General features: G+C 53.6%; 34 non-coding genes across 34 annotated transcripts; 27 read left to right on the top strand and 7 right to left on the bottom strand.

Moving 5' to 3' along the window:
* Positions 1–177: 177 nt before the first annotated feature.
* Positions 178–249, bottom strand: Trnag-ucc (transfer RNA glycine (anticodon UCC)). Its single transcript has one exon. It is a non-coding gene; the product is annotated as a tRNA-Gly (tRNA).
* Positions 250–1062: 813 nt separating this feature from the next.
* Positions 1063–1135, top strand: Trnam-cau (transfer RNA methionine (anticodon CAU)). The gene has a single exon. It is a non-coding gene; the product is annotated as a tRNA-Met (tRNA).
* Positions 1136–1457: 322 nt separating this feature from the next.
* Positions 1458–1529, top strand: Trnae-uuc (transfer RNA glutamic acid (anticodon UUC)). Its single transcript has one exon. It is a non-coding gene; the product is annotated as a tRNA-Glu (tRNA).
* Positions 1530–1808: 279 nt separating this feature from the next.
* Positions 1809–1881, top strand: Trnak-uuu (transfer RNA lysine (anticodon UUU)). The gene has a single exon. It is a non-coding gene; the product is annotated as a tRNA-Lys (tRNA).
* Positions 1882–2021: 140 nt separating this feature from the next.
* Trnas-aga (transfer RNA serine (anticodon AGA)) lies at positions 2022–2103 on the top strand. The gene has a single exon. It is a non-coding gene; the product is annotated as a tRNA-Ser (tRNA).
* A 278-nt stretch (positions 2104–2381) lies between these two features.
* Positions 2382–2453, bottom strand: Trnag-ucc (transfer RNA glycine (anticodon UCC)). Its single transcript has one exon. It is a non-coding gene; the product is annotated as a tRNA-Gly (tRNA).
* An 813-nt stretch (positions 2454–3266) lies between these two features.
* Positions 3267–3339, top strand: Trnam-cau (transfer RNA methionine (anticodon CAU)). The gene has a single exon. It is a non-coding gene; the product is annotated as a tRNA-Met (tRNA).
* A 322-nt stretch (positions 3340–3661) lies between these two features.
* Trnae-uuc (transfer RNA glutamic acid (anticodon UUC)) lies at positions 3662–3733 on the top strand. The gene has a single exon. It is a non-coding gene; the product is annotated as a tRNA-Glu (tRNA).
* A 279-nt stretch (positions 3734–4012) lies between these two features.
* Trnak-uuu (transfer RNA lysine (anticodon UUU)) lies at positions 4013–4085 on the top strand. Its single transcript has one exon. It is a non-coding gene; the product is annotated as a tRNA-Lys (tRNA).
* A 140-nt stretch (positions 4086–4225) lies between these two features.
* Trnas-aga (transfer RNA serine (anticodon AGA)) lies at positions 4226–4307 on the top strand. Its single transcript has one exon. It is a non-coding gene; the product is annotated as a tRNA-Ser (tRNA).
* A 278-nt stretch (positions 4308–4585) lies between these two features.
* On the bottom strand, positions 4586–4657 carry Trnag-ucc (transfer RNA glycine (anticodon UCC)). Its single transcript has one exon. It is a non-coding gene; the product is annotated as a tRNA-Gly (tRNA).
* Positions 4658–5470: 813 nt separating this feature from the next.
* Trnam-cau (transfer RNA methionine (anticodon CAU)) lies at positions 5471–5543 on the top strand. Its single transcript has one exon. It is a non-coding gene; the product is annotated as a tRNA-Met (tRNA).
* Positions 5544–5865: 322 nt separating this feature from the next.
* Trnae-uuc (transfer RNA glutamic acid (anticodon UUC)) lies at positions 5866–5937 on the top strand. Its single transcript has one exon. It is a non-coding gene; the product is annotated as a tRNA-Glu (tRNA).
* A 279-nt stretch (positions 5938–6216) lies between these two features.
* Positions 6217–6289, top strand: Trnak-uuu (transfer RNA lysine (anticodon UUU)). Its single transcript has one exon. It is a non-coding gene; the product is annotated as a tRNA-Lys (tRNA).
* Positions 6290–6429: 140 nt separating this feature from the next.
* On the top strand, positions 6430–6511 carry Trnas-aga (transfer RNA serine (anticodon AGA)). The gene has a single exon. It is a non-coding gene; the product is annotated as a tRNA-Ser (tRNA).
* A 278-nt stretch (positions 6512–6789) lies between these two features.
* Trnag-ucc (transfer RNA glycine (anticodon UCC)) lies at positions 6790–6861 on the bottom strand. The gene has a single exon. It is a non-coding gene; the product is annotated as a tRNA-Gly (tRNA).
* An 813-nt stretch (positions 6862–7674) lies between these two features.
* On the top strand, positions 7675–7747 carry Trnam-cau (transfer RNA methionine (anticodon CAU)). The gene has a single exon. It is a non-coding gene; the product is annotated as a tRNA-Met (tRNA).
* Positions 7748–8069: 322 nt separating this feature from the next.
* Trnae-uuc (transfer RNA glutamic acid (anticodon UUC)) lies at positions 8070–8141 on the top strand. The gene has a single exon. It is a non-coding gene; the product is annotated as a tRNA-Glu (tRNA).
* Positions 8142–8420: 279 nt separating this feature from the next.
* Trnak-uuu (transfer RNA lysine (anticodon UUU)) lies at positions 8421–8493 on the top strand. The gene has a single exon. It is a non-coding gene; the product is annotated as a tRNA-Lys (tRNA).
* A 140-nt stretch (positions 8494–8633) lies between these two features.
* Positions 8634–8715, top strand: Trnas-aga (transfer RNA serine (anticodon AGA)). The gene has a single exon. It is a non-coding gene; the product is annotated as a tRNA-Ser (tRNA).
* Positions 8716–8993: 278 nt separating this feature from the next.
* On the bottom strand, positions 8994–9065 carry Trnag-ucc (transfer RNA glycine (anticodon UCC)). The gene has a single exon. It is a non-coding gene; the product is annotated as a tRNA-Gly (tRNA).
* Positions 9066–9878: 813 nt separating this feature from the next.
* Trnam-cau (transfer RNA methionine (anticodon CAU)) lies at positions 9879–9951 on the top strand. Its single transcript has one exon. It is a non-coding gene; the product is annotated as a tRNA-Met (tRNA).
* A 322-nt stretch (positions 9952–10273) lies between these two features.
* On the top strand, positions 10274–10345 carry Trnae-uuc (transfer RNA glutamic acid (anticodon UUC)). The gene has a single exon. It is a non-coding gene; the product is annotated as a tRNA-Glu (tRNA).
* A 279-nt stretch (positions 10346–10624) lies between these two features.
* Positions 10625–10697, top strand: Trnak-uuu (transfer RNA lysine (anticodon UUU)). Its single transcript has one exon. It is a non-coding gene; the product is annotated as a tRNA-Lys (tRNA).
* Positions 10698–10837: 140 nt separating this feature from the next.
* On the top strand, positions 10838–10919 carry Trnas-aga (transfer RNA serine (anticodon AGA)). The gene has a single exon. It is a non-coding gene; the product is annotated as a tRNA-Ser (tRNA).
* Positions 10920–11197: 278 nt separating this feature from the next.
* Positions 11198–11269, bottom strand: Trnag-ucc (transfer RNA glycine (anticodon UCC)). Its single transcript has one exon. It is a non-coding gene; the product is annotated as a tRNA-Gly (tRNA).
* Positions 11270–12082: 813 nt separating this feature from the next.
* On the top strand, positions 12083–12155 carry Trnam-cau (transfer RNA methionine (anticodon CAU)). Its single transcript has one exon. It is a non-coding gene; the product is annotated as a tRNA-Met (tRNA).
* A 322-nt stretch (positions 12156–12477) lies between these two features.
* Trnae-uuc (transfer RNA glutamic acid (anticodon UUC)) lies at positions 12478–12549 on the top strand. Its single transcript has one exon. It is a non-coding gene; the product is annotated as a tRNA-Glu (tRNA).
* Positions 12550–12828: 279 nt separating this feature from the next.
* On the top strand, positions 12829–12901 carry Trnak-uuu (transfer RNA lysine (anticodon UUU)). The gene has a single exon. It is a non-coding gene; the product is annotated as a tRNA-Lys (tRNA).
* A 140-nt stretch (positions 12902–13041) lies between these two features.
* Positions 13042–13123, top strand: Trnas-aga (transfer RNA serine (anticodon AGA)). Its single transcript has one exon. It is a non-coding gene; the product is annotated as a tRNA-Ser (tRNA).
* Positions 13124–13401: 278 nt separating this feature from the next.
* On the bottom strand, positions 13402–13473 carry Trnag-ucc (transfer RNA glycine (anticodon UCC)). The gene has a single exon. It is a non-coding gene; the product is annotated as a tRNA-Gly (tRNA).
* An 813-nt stretch (positions 13474–14286) lies between these two features.
* Trnam-cau (transfer RNA methionine (anticodon CAU)) lies at positions 14287–14359 on the top strand. The gene has a single exon. It is a non-coding gene; the product is annotated as a tRNA-Met (tRNA).
* A 322-nt stretch (positions 14360–14681) lies between these two features.
* Trnae-uuc (transfer RNA glutamic acid (anticodon UUC)) lies at positions 14682–14753 on the top strand. Its single transcript has one exon. It is a non-coding gene; the product is annotated as a tRNA-Glu (tRNA).
* A 279-nt stretch (positions 14754–15032) lies between these two features.
* On the top strand, positions 15033–15105 carry Trnak-uuu (transfer RNA lysine (anticodon UUU)). Its single transcript has one exon. It is a non-coding gene; the product is annotated as a tRNA-Lys (tRNA).
* The last annotated feature ends 26 nt before the right edge of the window (positions 15106–15131 follow it).

Raw genomic sequence — 15131 nt, 5'->3', positions numbered from 1 at the left:
ATATCGCCTGTCCTCTTGATAAGGGCGAATTCCAAGCGTCAGCTTTCGCGTCAGCCGAGCAAAGTCGGGACAAGTCGGGACATACTACAGGATGGCCTGCGTGGAGCAACGACGGAAAGAAAACGTTAATTTAACAGCACGTGGCTCACATACTCATACGTAAAAATTTGCGCCCGTTGCGGTGGCCGGGAATCGAACCCGGATCAACTGCTTGGAAGGCAACTATGCTCACCATTACACCACCACCGCACAGCCGCTGCCCGTGACGCCGCGCTGTGTCGGCTTCCCGCCCGCCGGCAGCGGCCCACGGTGATAGTAGCTGTAGGCGCTTTACGAGGTAGGAGGGTGCATCCACACGCGTTCGGGCAGCGCCTCCACGCACGCTGCGTCTTTGGGCAAGACTCGTCGCCGCGGCCGCAAGGTTACTCACACGATAGTGATGAGCGGTCGCTTTAAGGCAGTGTAGTGGGGGACTCCGCGTGTGTAGCACTTTTTTCGGTTGTATCCGGCGTCGTTGGGTGGCAATCCCACTTTCCCTGCAGACAGCTACTCTGGAATATGCTCGGGAAGCACGGTCGACCGCCCCCAACAAATGCAACTAAAAAAATGAGAACAACAACAAAAAAAGCGGCAGGTTGTTCGCCTACCACGCGGGCGGCCCGGGTTCGATTCCCGGCCGATGCATCGTTTTGCTGTTCTCGCTATAATGCTGCCGCGCCGATTGCTCGTTTGAGCTGCGTCAGCCTCAGAAATGTATAGCAGGATTCGCTGTGAGAAGAACCAAACACGCAGCACGCAAGAGACCGTACTTGGACGGACGCGTGCTATTTCTGAACTCTAGCGTCAGCCTGGCCCTACAGGCCGCTGTGTTCAGGTGCCGCAAGGGCGATGTACTGTAACCTCAGGCAGTGCTGCTTTCCGTTGGAAAAGCCGCGGCAGCAGTTTAATCTAGCAATTCGGGAAAGCACGTGTAGCAACACAACAGATTCTTGAGAAAGCGCAAACTGTCTATCTCTAATATGCGAGGCTTACCAAGTTTCCTGGGACGTTGGTTGCAGACGTGCCTCGGTAGCGCAGTGGGCAGCGCGTAAGTCTCATGATCTTAAGGTCGTGAGTTCGATCCACACCCGGGGCATATAATTTGCTGTACATCATGGCTGAATTAACGGCGTTGCTGTTGCTAGGGAACGAACTGAATTGTCGTTTGTTATCCACAAGGAGTCCACGCCTCAGCGTCAAAATGTTTACATCCAGCTATGGCAAGGTACAGCTTTGACCTTTCTCCTCCCCTGTTATGAGTAAAATATGATGCAAACAGCAATGAATAGTCAGTTTCGAGCTGTGCGCCATGCCAGTCTGTAGGCGCAAATATGCTCGCAAACAGAGAACACCACTGAGTCCGGATTCAGCACGAAATGCCAGAGGAGAGGGAGTAAATCTGACACTTATCGAGCAAATCCGGTGTGGTCTAGTGGCTAGGATACCTGGCTTTCACCCAGGAGGCCAGGGTTCGATTCCCGGTACCGGAAGCGAAGTTTTTGCGCACACGACCCTCCATGTTTTGGCCCTCCAACCCTCGTTTGTCGCCCTCCTTCCGGAGCTTCAACCGAGCGTAATCGGGGAAAAAAGGCACGAGATGCAATTACTGTCAGCACCGGGATAAAGGGAGAAGAGGCACTGGTCCGCTGTTGGGCTGCTACCAGCGTCAGTGGCAAGTCGGTGAAGTCGCCAGTTGCGCCAGAAGCCAGCAATTACGCGTTCCAGTTATTCACATTGCCTGCAGCTGCTCCATCCCCCAACAAGTGTGAGCCCGGATAGCTCAGTCGGTAGAGCATTAGGCTTTTAACCTAAGGGTCCAGGGTTCGAGTCCCTGTCCGGGCGAAGATTTTAACGCTTCCGTAATGGCTCGTCTCGTAGCGCTGGTAGCCCTGCCGTAATCAGTGCACGGAGTTCGTTTCCTGTCAACATACTGCGCAGAACGGTTTGAGTTTTCACGATTCGAGGGAACTTTTTGGCTGCGAGCAGTCGTGGCCGAGTGGTTAAGGCGTCTGACTAGAAATCAGATTCCCTCTGGGAGCGTAGGTTCGAGTCCTACCGACTGCGTCTCTTTTTTTTATTTTTTTGTTTAAGAAGAAGGAGCAGAAAATTTCGCAGTTTGCCTGTCGTTTTGGTACTTCGCTACACCTCACCTCTCACAGCCGTTTATATCGCCTGTCCTCTTGATAAGGGCGAATTCCAAGCGTCAGCTTTCGCGTCAGCCGAGCAAAGTCGGGACAAGTCGGGACATACTACAGGATGGCCTGCGTGGAGCAACGACGGAAAGAAAACGTTAATTTAACAGCACGTGGCTCACATACTCATACGTAAAAATTTGCGCCCGTTGCGGTGGCCGGGAATCGAACCCGGATCAACTGCTTGGAAGGCAACTATGCTCACCATTACACCACCACCGCACAGCCGCTGCCCGTGACGCCGCGCTGTGTCGGCTTCCCGCCCGCCGGCAGCGGCCCACGGTGATAGTAGCTGTAGGCGCTTTACGAGGTAGGAGGGTGCATCCACACGCGTTCGGGCAGCGCCTCCACGCACGCTGCGTCTTTGGGCAAGACTCGTCGCCGCGGCCGCAAGGTTACTCACACGATAGTGATGAGCGGTCGCTTTAAGGCAGTGTAGTGGGGGACTCCGCGTGTGTAGCACTTTTTTCGGTTGTATCCGGCGTCGTTGGGTGGCAATCCCACTTTCCCTGCAGACAGCTACTCTGGAATATGCTCGGGAAGCACGGTCGACCGCCCCCAACAAATGCAACTAAAAAAATGAGAACAACAACAAAAAAAGCGGCAGGTTGTTCGCCTACCACGCGGGCGGCCCGGGTTCGATTCCCGGCCGATGCATCGTTTTGCTGTTCTCGCTATAATGCTGCCGCGCCGATTGCTCGTTTGAGCTGCGTCAGCCTCAGAAATGTATAGCAGGATTCGCTGTGAGAAGAACCAAACACGCAGCACGCAAGAGACCGTACTTGGACGGACGCGTGCTATTTCTGAACTCTAGCGTCAGCCTGGCCCTACAGGCCGCTGTGTTCAGGTGCCGCAAGGGCGATGTACTGTAACCTCAGGCAGTGCTGCTTTCCGTTGGAAAAGCCGCGGCAGCAGTTTAATCTAGCAATTCGGGAAAGCACGTGTAGCAACACAACAGATTCTTGAGAAAGCGCAAACTGTCTATCTCTAATATGCGAGGCTTACCAAGTTTCCTGGGACGTTGGTTGCAGACGTGCCTCGGTAGCGCAGTGGGCAGCGCGTAAGTCTCATAATCTTAAGGTCGTGAGTTCGATCCTCACCCGGGGCATATAATTTGCTGTACATCATGGCTGAATTAACGGCGTTGCTGTTGCTAGGGAACGAACTGAATTGTCGTTTGTTATCCACAAGGAGTCCACGCCTCAGCGTCAAAATGTTTACATCCAGCTATGGCAAGGTACAGCTTTGACCTTTCTCCTCCCCTGTTATGAGTAAAATATGATGCAAACAGCAATGAATAGTCAGTTTCGAGCTGTGCGCCATGCCAGTCTGTAGGCGCAAATATGCTCGCAAACAGAGAACACCACTGAGTCCGGATTCAGCACGAAATGCCAGAGGAGAGGGAGTAAATCTGACACTTATCGAGCAAATCCGGTGTGGTCTAGTGGCTAGGATACCTGGCTTTCACCCAGGAGGCCAGGGTTCGATTCCCGGTACCGGAAGCGAAGTTTTTGCGCACACGACCCTCCATGTTTTGGCCCTCCAACCCTCGTTTGTCGCCCTCCTTCCGGAGCTTCAACCGAGCGTAATCGGGGAAAAAAGGCACGAGATGCAATTACTGTCAGCACCGGGATAAAGGGAGAAGAGGCACTGGTCCGCTGTTGGGCTGCTACCAGCGTCAGTGGCAAGTCGGTGAAGTCGCCAGTTGCGCCAGAAGCCAGCAATTACGCGTTCCAGTTATTCACATTGCCTGCAGCTGCTCCATCCCCCAACAAGTGTGAGCCCGGATAGCTCAGTCGGTAGAGCATTAGGCTTTTAACCTAAGGGTCCAGGGTTCGAGTCCCTGTCCGGGCGAAGATTTTAACGCTTCCGTAATGGCTCGTCTCGTAGCGCTGGTAGCCCTGCCGTAATCAGTGCACGGAGTTCGTTTCCTGTCAACATACTGCGCAGAACGGTTTGAGTTTTCACGATTCGAGGGAACTTTTTGGCTGCGAGCAGTCGTGGCCGAGTGGTTAAGGCGTCTGACTAGAAATCAGATTCCCTCTGGGAGCGTAGGTTCGAGTCCTACCGACTGCGTCTCTTTTTTTTATTTTTTTGTTTAAGAAGAAGGAGCAGAAAATTTCGCAGTTTGCCTGTCGTTTTGGTACTTCGCTACACCTCACCTCTCACAGCCGTTTATATCGCCTGTCCTCTTGATAAGGGCGAATTCCAAGCGTCAGCTTTCGCGTCAGCCGAGCAAAGTCGGGACAAGTCGGGACATACTACAGGATGGCCTGCGTGGAGCAACGACGGAAAGAAAACGTTAATTTAACAGCACGTGGCTCACATACTCATACGTAAAAATTTGCGCCCGTTGCGGTGGCCGGGAATCGAACCCGGATCAACTGCTTGGAAGGCAACTATGCTCACCATTACACCACCACCGCACAGCCGCTGCCCGTGACGCCGCGCTGTGTCGGCTTCCCGCCCGCCGGCAGCGGCCCACGGTGATAGTAGCTGTAGGCGCTTTACGAGGTAGGAGGGTGCATCCACACGCGTTCGGGCAGCGCCTCCACGCACGCTGCGTCTTTGGGCAAGACTCGTCGCCGCGGCCGCAAGGTTACTCACACGATAGTGATGAGCGGTCGCTTTAAGGCAGTGTAGTGGGGGACTCCGCGTGTGTAGCACTTTTTTCGGTTGTATCCGGCGTCGTTGGGTGGCAATCCCACTTTCCCTGCAGACAGCTACTCTGGAATATGCTCGGGAAGCACGGTCGACCGCCCCCAACAAATGCAACTAAAAAAATGAGAACAACAACAAAAAAAGCGGCAGGTTGTTCGCCTACCACGCGGGCGGCCCGGGTTCGATTCCCGGCCGATGCATCGTTTTGCTGTTCTCGCTATAATGCTGCCGCGCCGATTGCTCGTTTGAGCTGCGTCAGCCTCAGAAATGTATAGCAGGATTCGCTGTGAGAAGAACCAAACACGCAGCACGCAAGAGACCGTACTTGGACGGACGCGTGCTATTTCTGAACTCTAGCGTCAGCCTGGCCCTACAGGCCGCTGTGTTCAGGTGCCGCAAGGGCGATGTACTGTAACCTCAGGCAGTGCTGCTTTCCGTTGGAAAAGCCGCGGCAGCAGTTTAATCTAGCAATTCGGGAAAGCACGTGTAGCAACACAACAGATTCTTGAGAAAGCGCAAACTGTCTATCTCTAATATGCGAGGCTTACCAAGTTTCCTGGGACGTTGGTTGCAGACGTGCCTCGGTAGCGCAGTGGGCAGCGCGTAAGTCTCATAATCTTAAGGTCGTGAGTTCGATCCTCACCCGGGGCATATAATTTGCTGTACATCATGGCTGAATTAACGGCGTTGCTGTTGCTAGGGAACGAACTGAATTGTCGTTTGTTATCCACAAGGAGTCCACGCCTCAGCGTCAAAATGTTTACATCCAGCTATGGCAAGGTACAGCTTTGACCTTTCTCCTCCCCTGTTATGAGTAAAATATGATGCAAACAGCAATGAATAGTCAGTTTCGAGCTGTGCGCCATGCCAGTCTGTAGGCGCAAATATGCTCGCAAACAGAGAACACCACTGAGTCCGGATTCAGCACGAAATGCCAGAGGAGAGGGAGTAAATCTGACACTTATCGAGCAAATCCGGTGTGGTCTAGTGGCTAGGATACCTGGCTTTCACCCAGGAGGCCAGGGTTCGATTCCCGGTACCGGAAGCGAAGTTTTTGCGCACACGACCCTCCATGTTTTGGCCCTCCAACCCTCGTTTGTCGCCCTCCTTCCGGAGCTTCAACCGAGCGTAATCGGGGAAAAAAGGCACGAGATGCAATTACTGTCAGCACCGGGATAAAGGGAGAAGAGGCACTGGTCCGCTGTTGGGCTGCTACCAGCGTCAGTGGCAAGTCGGTGAAGTCGCCAGTTGCGCCAGAAGCCAGCAATTACGCGTTCCAGTTATTCACATTGCCTGCAGCTGCTCCATCCCCCAACAAGTGTGAGCCCGGATAGCTCAGTCGGTAGAGCATTAGGCTTTTAACCTAAGGGTCCAGGGTTCGAGTCCCTGTCCGGGCGAAGATTTTAACGCTTCCGTAATGGCTCGTCTCGTAGCGCTGGTAGCCCTGCCGTAATCAGTGCACGGAGTTCGTTTCCTGTCAACATACTGCGCAGAACGGTTTGAGTTTTCACGATTCGAGGGAACTTTTTGGCTGCGAGCAGTCGTGGCCGAGTGGTTAAGGCGTCTGACTAGAAATCAGATTCCCTCTGGGAGCGTAGGTTCGAGTCCTACCGACTGCGTCTCTTTTTTTTATTTTTTTGTTTAAGAAGAAGGAGCAGAAAATTTCGCAGTTTGCCTGTCGTTTTGGTACTTCGCTACACCTCACCTCTCACAGCCGTTTATATCGCCTGTCCTCTTGATAAGGGCGAATTCCAAGCGTCAGCTTTCGCGTCAGCCGAGCAAAGTCGGGACAAGTCGGGACATACTACAGGATGGCCTGCGTGGAGCAACGACGGAAAGAAAACGTTAATTTAACAGCACGTGGCTCACATACTCATACGTAAAAATTTGCGCCCGTTGCGGTGGCCGGGAATCGAACCCGGATCAACTGCTTGGAAGGCAACTATGCTCACCATTACACCACCACCGCACAGCCGCTGCCCGTGACGCCGCGCTGTGTCGGCTTCCCGCCCGCCGGCAGCGGCCCACGGTGATAGTAGCTGTAGGCGCTTTACGAGGTAGGAGGGTGCATCCACACGCGTTCGGGCAGCGCCTCCACGCACGCTGCGTCTTTGGGCAAGACTCGTCGCCGCGGCCGCAAGGTTACTCACACGATAGTGATGAGCGGTCGCTTTAAGGCAGTGTAGTGGGGGACTCCGCGTGTGTAGCACTTTTTTCGGTTGTATCCGGCGTCGTTGGGTGGCAATCCCACTTTCCCTGCAGACAGCTACTCTGGAATATGCTCGGGAAGCACGGTCGACCGCCCCCAACAAATGCAACTAAAAAAATGAGAACAACAACAAAAAAAGCGGCAGGTTGTTCGCCTACCACGCGGGCGGCCCGGGTTCGATTCCCGGCCGATGCATCGTTTTGCTGTTCTCGCTATAATGCTGCCGCGCCGATTGCTCGTTTGAGCTGCGTCAGCCTCAGAAATGTATAGCAGGATTCGCTGTGAGAAGAACCAAACACGCAGCACGCAAGAGACCGTACTTGGACGGACGCGTGCTATTTCTGAACTCTAGCGTCAGCCTGGCCCTACAGGCCGCTGTGTTCAGGTGCCGCAAGGGCGATGTACTGTAACCTCAGGCAGTGCTGCTTTCCGTTGGAAAAGCCGCGGCAGCAGTTTAATCTAGCAATTCGGGAAAGCACGTGTAGCAACACAACAGATTCTTGAGAAAGCGCAAACTGTCTATCTCTAATATGCGAGGCTTACCAAGTTTCCTGGGACGTTGGTTGCAGACGTGCCTCGGTAGCGCAGTGGGCAGCGCGTAAGTCTCATAATCTTAAGGTCGTGAGTTCGATCCTCACCCGGGGCATATAATTTGCTGTACATCATGGCTGAATTAACGGCGTTGCTGTTGCTAGGGAACGAACTGAATTGTCGTTTGTTATCCACAAGGAGTCCACGCCTCAGCGTCAAAATGTTTACATCCAGCTATGGCAAGGTACAGCTTTGACCTTTCTCCTCCCCTGTTATGAGTAAAATATGATGCAAACAGCAATGAATAGTCAGTTTCGAGCTGTGCGCCATGCCAGTCTGTAGGCGCAAATATGCTCGCAAACAGAGAACACCACTGAGTCCGGATTCAGCACGAAATGCCAGAGGAGAGGGAGTAAATCTGACACTTATCGAGCAAATCCGGTGTGGTCTAGTGGCTAGGATACCTGGCTTTCACCCAGGAGGCCAGGGTTCGATTCCCGGTACCGGAAGCGAAGTTTTTGCGCACACGACCCTCCATGTTTTGGCCCTCCAACCCTCGTTTGTCGCCCTCCTTCCGGAGCTTCAACCGAGCGTAATCGGGGAAAAAAGGCACGAGATGCAATTACTGTCAGCACCGGGATAAAGGGAGAAGAGGCACTGGTCCGCTGTTGGGCTGCTACCAGCGTCAGTGGCAAGTCGGTGAAGTCGCCAGTTGCGCCAGAAGCCAGCAATTACGCGTTCCAGTTATTCACATTGCCTGCAGCTGCTCCATCCCCCAACAAGTGTGAGCCCGGATAGCTCAGTCGGTAGAGCATTAGGCTTTTAACCTAAGGGTCCAGGGTTCGAGTCCCTGTCCGGGCGAAGATTTTAACGCTTCCGTAATGGCTCGTCTCGTAGCGCTGGTAGCCCTGCCGTAATCAGTGCACGGAGTTCGTTTCCTGTCAACATACTGCGCAGAACGGTTTGAGTTTTCACGATTCGAGGGAACTTTTTGGCTGCGAGCAGTCGTGGCCGAGTGGTTAAGGCGTCTGACTAGAAATCAGATTCCCTCTGGGAGCGTAGGTTCGAGTCCTACCGACTGCGTCTCTTTTTTTTATTTTTTTGTTTAAGAAGAAGGAGCAGAAAATTTCGCAGTTTGCCTGTCGTTTTGGTACTTCGCTACACCTCACCTCTCACAGCCGTTTATATCGCCTGTCCTCTTGATAAGGGCGAATTCCAAGCGTCAGCTTTCGCGTCAGCCGAGCAAAGTCGGGACAAGTCGGGACATACTACAGGATGGCCTGCGTGGAGCAACGACGGAAAGAAAACGTTAATTTAACAGCACGTGGCTCACATACTCATACGTAAAAATTTGCGCCCGTTGCGGTGGCCGGGAATCGAACCCGGATCAACTGCTTGGAAGGCAACTATGCTCACCATTACACCACCACCGCACAGCCGCTGCCCGTGACGCCGCGCTGTGTCGGCTTCCCGCCCGCCGGCAGCGGCCCACGGTGATAGTAGCTGTAGGCGCTTTACGAGGTAGGAGGGTGCATCCACACGCGTTCGGGCAGCGCCTCCACGCACGCTGCGTCTTTGGGCAAGACTCGTCGCCGCGGCCGCAAGGTTACTCACACGATAGTGATGAGCGGTCGCTTTAAGGCAGTGTAGTGGGGGACTCCGCGTGTGTAGCACTTTTTTCGGTTGTATCCGGCGTCGTTGGGTGGCAATCCCACTTTCCCTGCAGACAGCTACTCTGGAATATGCTCGGGAAGCACGGTCGACCGCCCCCAACAAATGCAACTAAAAAAATGAGAACAACAACAAAAAAAGCGGCAGGTTGTTCGCCTACCACGCGGGCGGCCCGGGTTCGATTCCCGGCCGATGCATCGTTTTGCTGTTCTCGCTATAATGCTGCCGCGCCGATTGCTCGTTTGAGCTGCGTCAGCCTCAGAAATGTATAGCAGGATTCGCTGTGAGAAGAACCAAACACGCAGCACGCAAGAGACCGTACTTGGACGGACGCGTGCTATTTCTGAACTCTAGCGTCAGCCTGGCCCTACAGGCCGCTGTGTTCAGGTGCCGCAAGGGCGATGTACTGTAACCTCAGGCAGTGCTGCTTTCCGTTGGAAAAGCCGCGGCAGCAGTTTAATCTAGCAATTCGGGAAAGCACGTGTAGCAACACAACAGATTCTTGAGAAAGCGCAAACTGTCTATCTCTAATATGCGAGGCTTACCAAGTTTCCTGGGACGTTGGTTGCAGACGTGCCTCGGTAGCGCAGTGGGCAGCGCGTAAGTCTCATAATCTTAAGGTCGTGAGTTCGATCCTCACCCGGGGCATATAATTTGCTGTACATCATGGCTGAATTAACGGCGTTGCTGTTGCTAGGGAACGAACTGAATTGTCGTTTGTTATCCACAAGGAGTCCACGCCTCAGCGTCAAAATGTTTACATCCAGCTATGGCAAGGTACAGCTTTGACCTTTCTCCTCCCCTGTTATGAGTAAAATATGATGCAAACAGCAATGAATAGTCAGTTTCGAGCTGTGCGCCATGCCAGTCTGTAGGCGCAAATATGCTCGCAAACAGAGAACACCACTGAGTCCGGATTCAGCACGAAATGCCAGAGGAGAGGGAGTAAATCTGACACTTATCGAGCAAATCCGGTGTGGTCTAGTGGCTAGGATACCTGGCTTTCACCCAGGAGGCCAGGGTTCGATTCCCGGTACCGGAAGCGAAGTTTTTGCGCACACGACCCTCCATGTTTTGGCCCTCCAACCCTCGTTTGTCGCCCTCCTTCCGGAGCTTCAACCGAGCGTAATCGGGGAAAAAAGGCACGAGATGCAATTACTGTCAGCACCGGGATAAAGGGAGAAGAGGCACTGGTCCGCTGTTGGGCTGCTACCAGCGTCAGTGGCAAGTCGGTGAAGTCGCCAGTTGCGCCAGAAGCCAGCAATTACGCGTTCCAGTTATTCACATTGCCTGCAGCTGCTCCATCCCCCAACAAGTGTGAGCCCGGATAGCTCAGTCGGTAGAGCATTAGGCTTTTAACCTAAGGGTCCAGGGTTCGAGTCCCTGTCCGGGCGAAGATTTTAACGCTTCCGTAATGGCTCGTCTCGTAGCGCTGGTAGCCCTGCCGTAATCAGTGCACGGAGTTCGTTTCCTGTCAACATACTGCGCAGAACGGTTTGAGTTTTCACGATTCGAGGGAACTTTTTGGCTGCGAGCAGTCGTGGCCGAGTGGTTAAGGCGTCTGACTAGAAATCAGATTCCCTCTGGGAGCGTAGGTTCGAGTCCTACCGACTGCGTCTCTTTTTTTTATTTTTTTGTTTAAGAAGAAGGAGCAGAAAATTTCGCAGTTTGCCTGTCGTTTTGGTACTTCGCTACACCTCACCTCTCACAGCCGTTTATATCGCCTGTCCTCTTGATAAGGGCGAATTCCAAGCGTCAGCTTTCGCGTCAGCCGAGCAAAGTCGGGACAAGTCGGGACATACTACAGGATGGCCTGCGTGGAGCAACGACGGAAAGAAAACGTTAATTTAACAGCACGTGGCTCACATACTCATACGTAAAAATTTGCGCCCGTTGCGGTGGCCGGGAATCGAACCCGGATCAACTGCTTGGAAGGCAACTATGCTCACCATTACACCACCACCGCACAGCCGCTGCCCGTGACGCCGCGCTGTGTCGGCTTCCCGCCCGCCGGCAGCGGCCCACGGTGATAGTAGCTGTAGGCGCTTTACGAGGTAGGAGGGTGCATCCACACGCGTTCGGGCAGCGCCTCCACGCACGCTGCGTCTTTGGGCAAGACTCGTCGCCGCGGCCGCAAGGTTACTCACACGATAGTGATGAGCGGTCGCTTTAAGGCAGTGTAGTGGGGGACTCCGCGTGTGTAGCACTTTTTTCGGTTGTATCCGGCGTCGTTGGGTGGCAATCCCACTTTCCCTGCAGACAGCTACTCTGGAATATGCTCGGGAAGCACGGTCGACCGCCCCCAACAAATGCAACTAAAAAAATGAGAACAACAACAAAAAAAGCGGCAGGTTGTTCGCCTACCACGCGGGCGGCCCGGGTTCGATTCCCGGCCGATGCATCGTTTTGCTGTTCTCGCTATAATGCTGCCGCGCCGATTGCTCGTTTGAGCTGCGTCAGCCTCAGAAATGTATAGCAGGATTCGCTGTGAGAAGAACCAAACACGCAGCACGCAAGAGACCGTACTTGGACGGACGCGTGCTATTTCTGAACTCTAGCGTCAGCCTGGCCCTACAGGCCGCTGTGTTCAGGTGCCGCAAGGGCGATGTACTGTAACCTCAGGCAGTGCTGCTTTCCGTTGGAAAAGCCGCGGCAGCAGTTTAATCTAGCAATTCGGGAAAGCACGTGTAGCAACACAACAGATTCTTGAGAAAGCGCAAACTGTCTATCTCTAATATGCGAGGCTTACCAAGTTTCCTGGGACGTTGGTTGCAGACGTGCCTCGGTAGCGCAGTGGGCAGCGCGTAAGTCTCATAATCTTAAGGTCGTGAGTTCGATCCTCACCCGGGGCATATAATTTGCTGTACATCATGGCTGAATTAACGGCGTTGCTGTTGCTAGGGAACGAACTGAATTGTCGTTTGTTATCCACAAGGAGTCCACGCCTCAGCGTCAAAATGTTTACATCCAGCTATGGCAAGGTACAGCTTTGACCTTTCTCCTCCCCTGTTATGAGTAAAATATGATGCAAACAGCAATGAATAGTCAGTTTCGAGCTGTGCGCCATGCCAGTCTGTAGGCGCAAATATGCTCGCAAACAGAGAACACCACTGAGTCCGGATTCAGCACGAAATGCCAGAGGAGAGGGAGTAAATCTGACACTTATCGAGCAAATCCGGTGTGGTCTAGTGGCTAGGATACCTGGCTTTCACCCAGGAGGCCAGGGTTCGATTCCCGGTACCGGAAGCGAAGTTTTTGCGCACACGACCCTCCATGTTTTGGCCCTCCAACCCTCGTTTGTCGCCCTCCTTCCGGAGCTTCAACCGAGCGTAATCGGGGAAAAAAGGCACGAGATGCAATTACTGTCAGCACCGGGATAAAGGGAGAAGAGGCACTGGTCCGCTGTTGGGCTGCTACCAGCGTCAGTGGCAAGTCGGTGAAGTCGCCAGTTGCGCCAGAAGCCAGCAATTACGCGTTCCAGTTATTCACATTGCCTGCAGCTGCTCCATCCCCCAACAAGTGTGAGCCCGGATAGCTCAGTCGGTAGAGCATTAGGCTTTTAACCTAAGGGTCCAGGGTTCGAGTCCCTGTCCGGGCGAAGATTTTAACGCTTCCGTAATGGCTCGTCTCGTAGCGCTGGTAGCCCTGCCGTAATCAGTGCACGGAGTTCGTTTCCTGTCAACATACTGCGCAGAACGGTTTGAGTTTTCACGATTCGAGGGAACTTTTTGGCTGCGAGCAGTCGTGGCCGAGTGGTTAAGGCGTCTGACTAGAAATCAGATTCCCTCTGGGAGCGTAGGTTCGAGTCCTACCGACTGCGTCTCTTTTTTTTATTTTTTTGTTTAAGAAGAAGGAGCAGAAAATTTCGCAGTTTGCCTGTCGTTTTGGTACTTCGCTACACCTCACCTCTCACAGCCGTTTATATCGCCTGTCCTCTTGATAAGGGCGAATTCCAAGCGTCAGCTTTCGCGTCAGCCGAGCAAAGTCGGGACAAGTCGGGACATACTACAGGATGGCCTGCGTGGAGCAACGACGGAAAGAAAACGTTAATTTAACAGCACGTGGCTCACATACTCATACGTAAAAATTTGCGCCCGTTGCGGTGGCCGGGAATCGAACCCGGATCAACTGCTTGGAAGGCAACTATGCTCACCATTACACCACCACCGCACAGCCGCTGCCCGTGACGCCGCGCTGTGTCGGCTTCCCGCCCGCCGGCAGCGGCCCACGGTGATAGTAGCTGTAGGCGCTTTACGAGGTAGGAGGGTGCATCCACACGCGTTCGGGCAGCGCCTCCACGCACGCTGCGTCTTTGGGCAAGACTCGTCGCCGCGGCCGCAAGGTTACTCACACGATAGTGATGAGCGGTCGCTTTAAGGCAGTGTAGTGGGGGACTCCGCGTGTGTAGCACTTTTTTCGGTTGTATCCGGCGTCGTTGGGTGGCAATCCCACTTTCCCTGCAGACAGCTACTCTGGAATATGCTCGGGAAGCACGGTCGACCGCCCCCAACAAATGCAACTAAAAAAATGAGAACAACAACAAAAAAAGCGGCAGGTTGTTCGCCTACCACGCGGGCGGCCCGGGTTCGATTCCCGGCCGATGCATCGTTTTGCTGTTCTCGCTATAATGCTGCCGCGCCGATTGCTCGTTTGAGCTGCGTCAGCCTCAGAAATGTATAGCAGGATTCGCTGTGAGAAGAACCAAACACGCAGCACGCAAGAGACCGTACTTGGACGGACGCGTGCTATTTCTGAACTCTAGCGTCAGCCTGGCCCTACAGGCCGCTGTGTTCAGGTGCCGCAAGGGCGATGTACTGTAACCTCAGGCAGTGCTGCTTTCCGTTGGAAAAGCCGCGGCAGCAGTTTAATCTAGCAATTCGGGAAAGCACGTGTAGCAACACAACAGATTCTTGAGAAAGCGCAAACTGTCTATCTCTAATATGCGAGGCTTACCAAGTTTCCTGGGACGTTGGTTGCAGACGTGCCTCGGTAGCGCAGTGGGCAGCGCGTAAGTCTCATAATCTTAAGGTCGTGAGTTCGATCCTCACCCGGGGCATATAATTTGCTGTACATCATGGCTGAATTAACGGCGTTGCTGTTGCTAGGGAACGAACTGAATTGTCGTTTGTTATCCACAAGGAGTCCACGCCTCAGCGTCAAAATGTTTACATCCAGCTATGGCAAGGTACAGCTTTGACCTTTCTCCTCCCCTGTTATGAGTAAAATATGATGCAAACAGCAATGAATAGTCAGTTTCGAGCTGTGCGCCATGCCAGTCTGTAGGCGCAAATATGCTCGCAAACAGAGAACACCACTGAGTCCGGATTCAGCACGAAATGCCAGAGGAGAGGGAGTAAATCTGACACTTATCGAGCAAATCCGGTGTGGTCTAGTGGCTAGGATACCTGGCTTTCACCCAGGAGGCCAGGGTTCGATTCCCGGTACCGGAAGCGAAGTTTTTGCGCACACGACCCTCCATGTTTTGGCCCTCCAACCCTCGTTTGTCGCCCTCCTTCCGGAGCTTCAACCGAGCGTAATCGGGGAAAAAAGGCACGAGATGCAATTACTGTCAGCACCGGGATAAAGGGAGAAGAGGCACTGGTCCGCTGTTGGGCTGCTACCAGCGTCAGTGGCAAGTCGGTGAAGTCGCCAGTTGCGCCAGAAGCCAGCAATTACGCGTTCCAGTTATTCACATTGCCTGCAGCTGCTCCATCCCCCAACAAGTGTGAGCCCGGATAGCTCAGTCGGTAGAGCATTAGGCTTTTAACCTAAGGGTCCAGGGTTCGAGTCCCTGTCCGGGCGAAGATTTTAACGCTTCCGTAATGGCT

The sequence above is a fragment of the Schistocerca serialis genome, chromosome 4, assembly GCF_023864345.2.
Source record: "Schistocerca serialis cubense isolate TAMUIC-IGC-003099 chromosome 4, iqSchSeri2.2, whole genome shotgun sequence".
In the NCBI taxonomy this organism is placed as follows: domain Eukaryota; kingdom Metazoa; phylum Arthropoda; class Insecta; order Orthoptera; family Acrididae; genus Schistocerca; species Schistocerca serialis.
The sequence above is the reverse complement of the archived record's forward strand: the minus strand, read 5'-3'. Positions and strand labels throughout refer to the sequence as shown.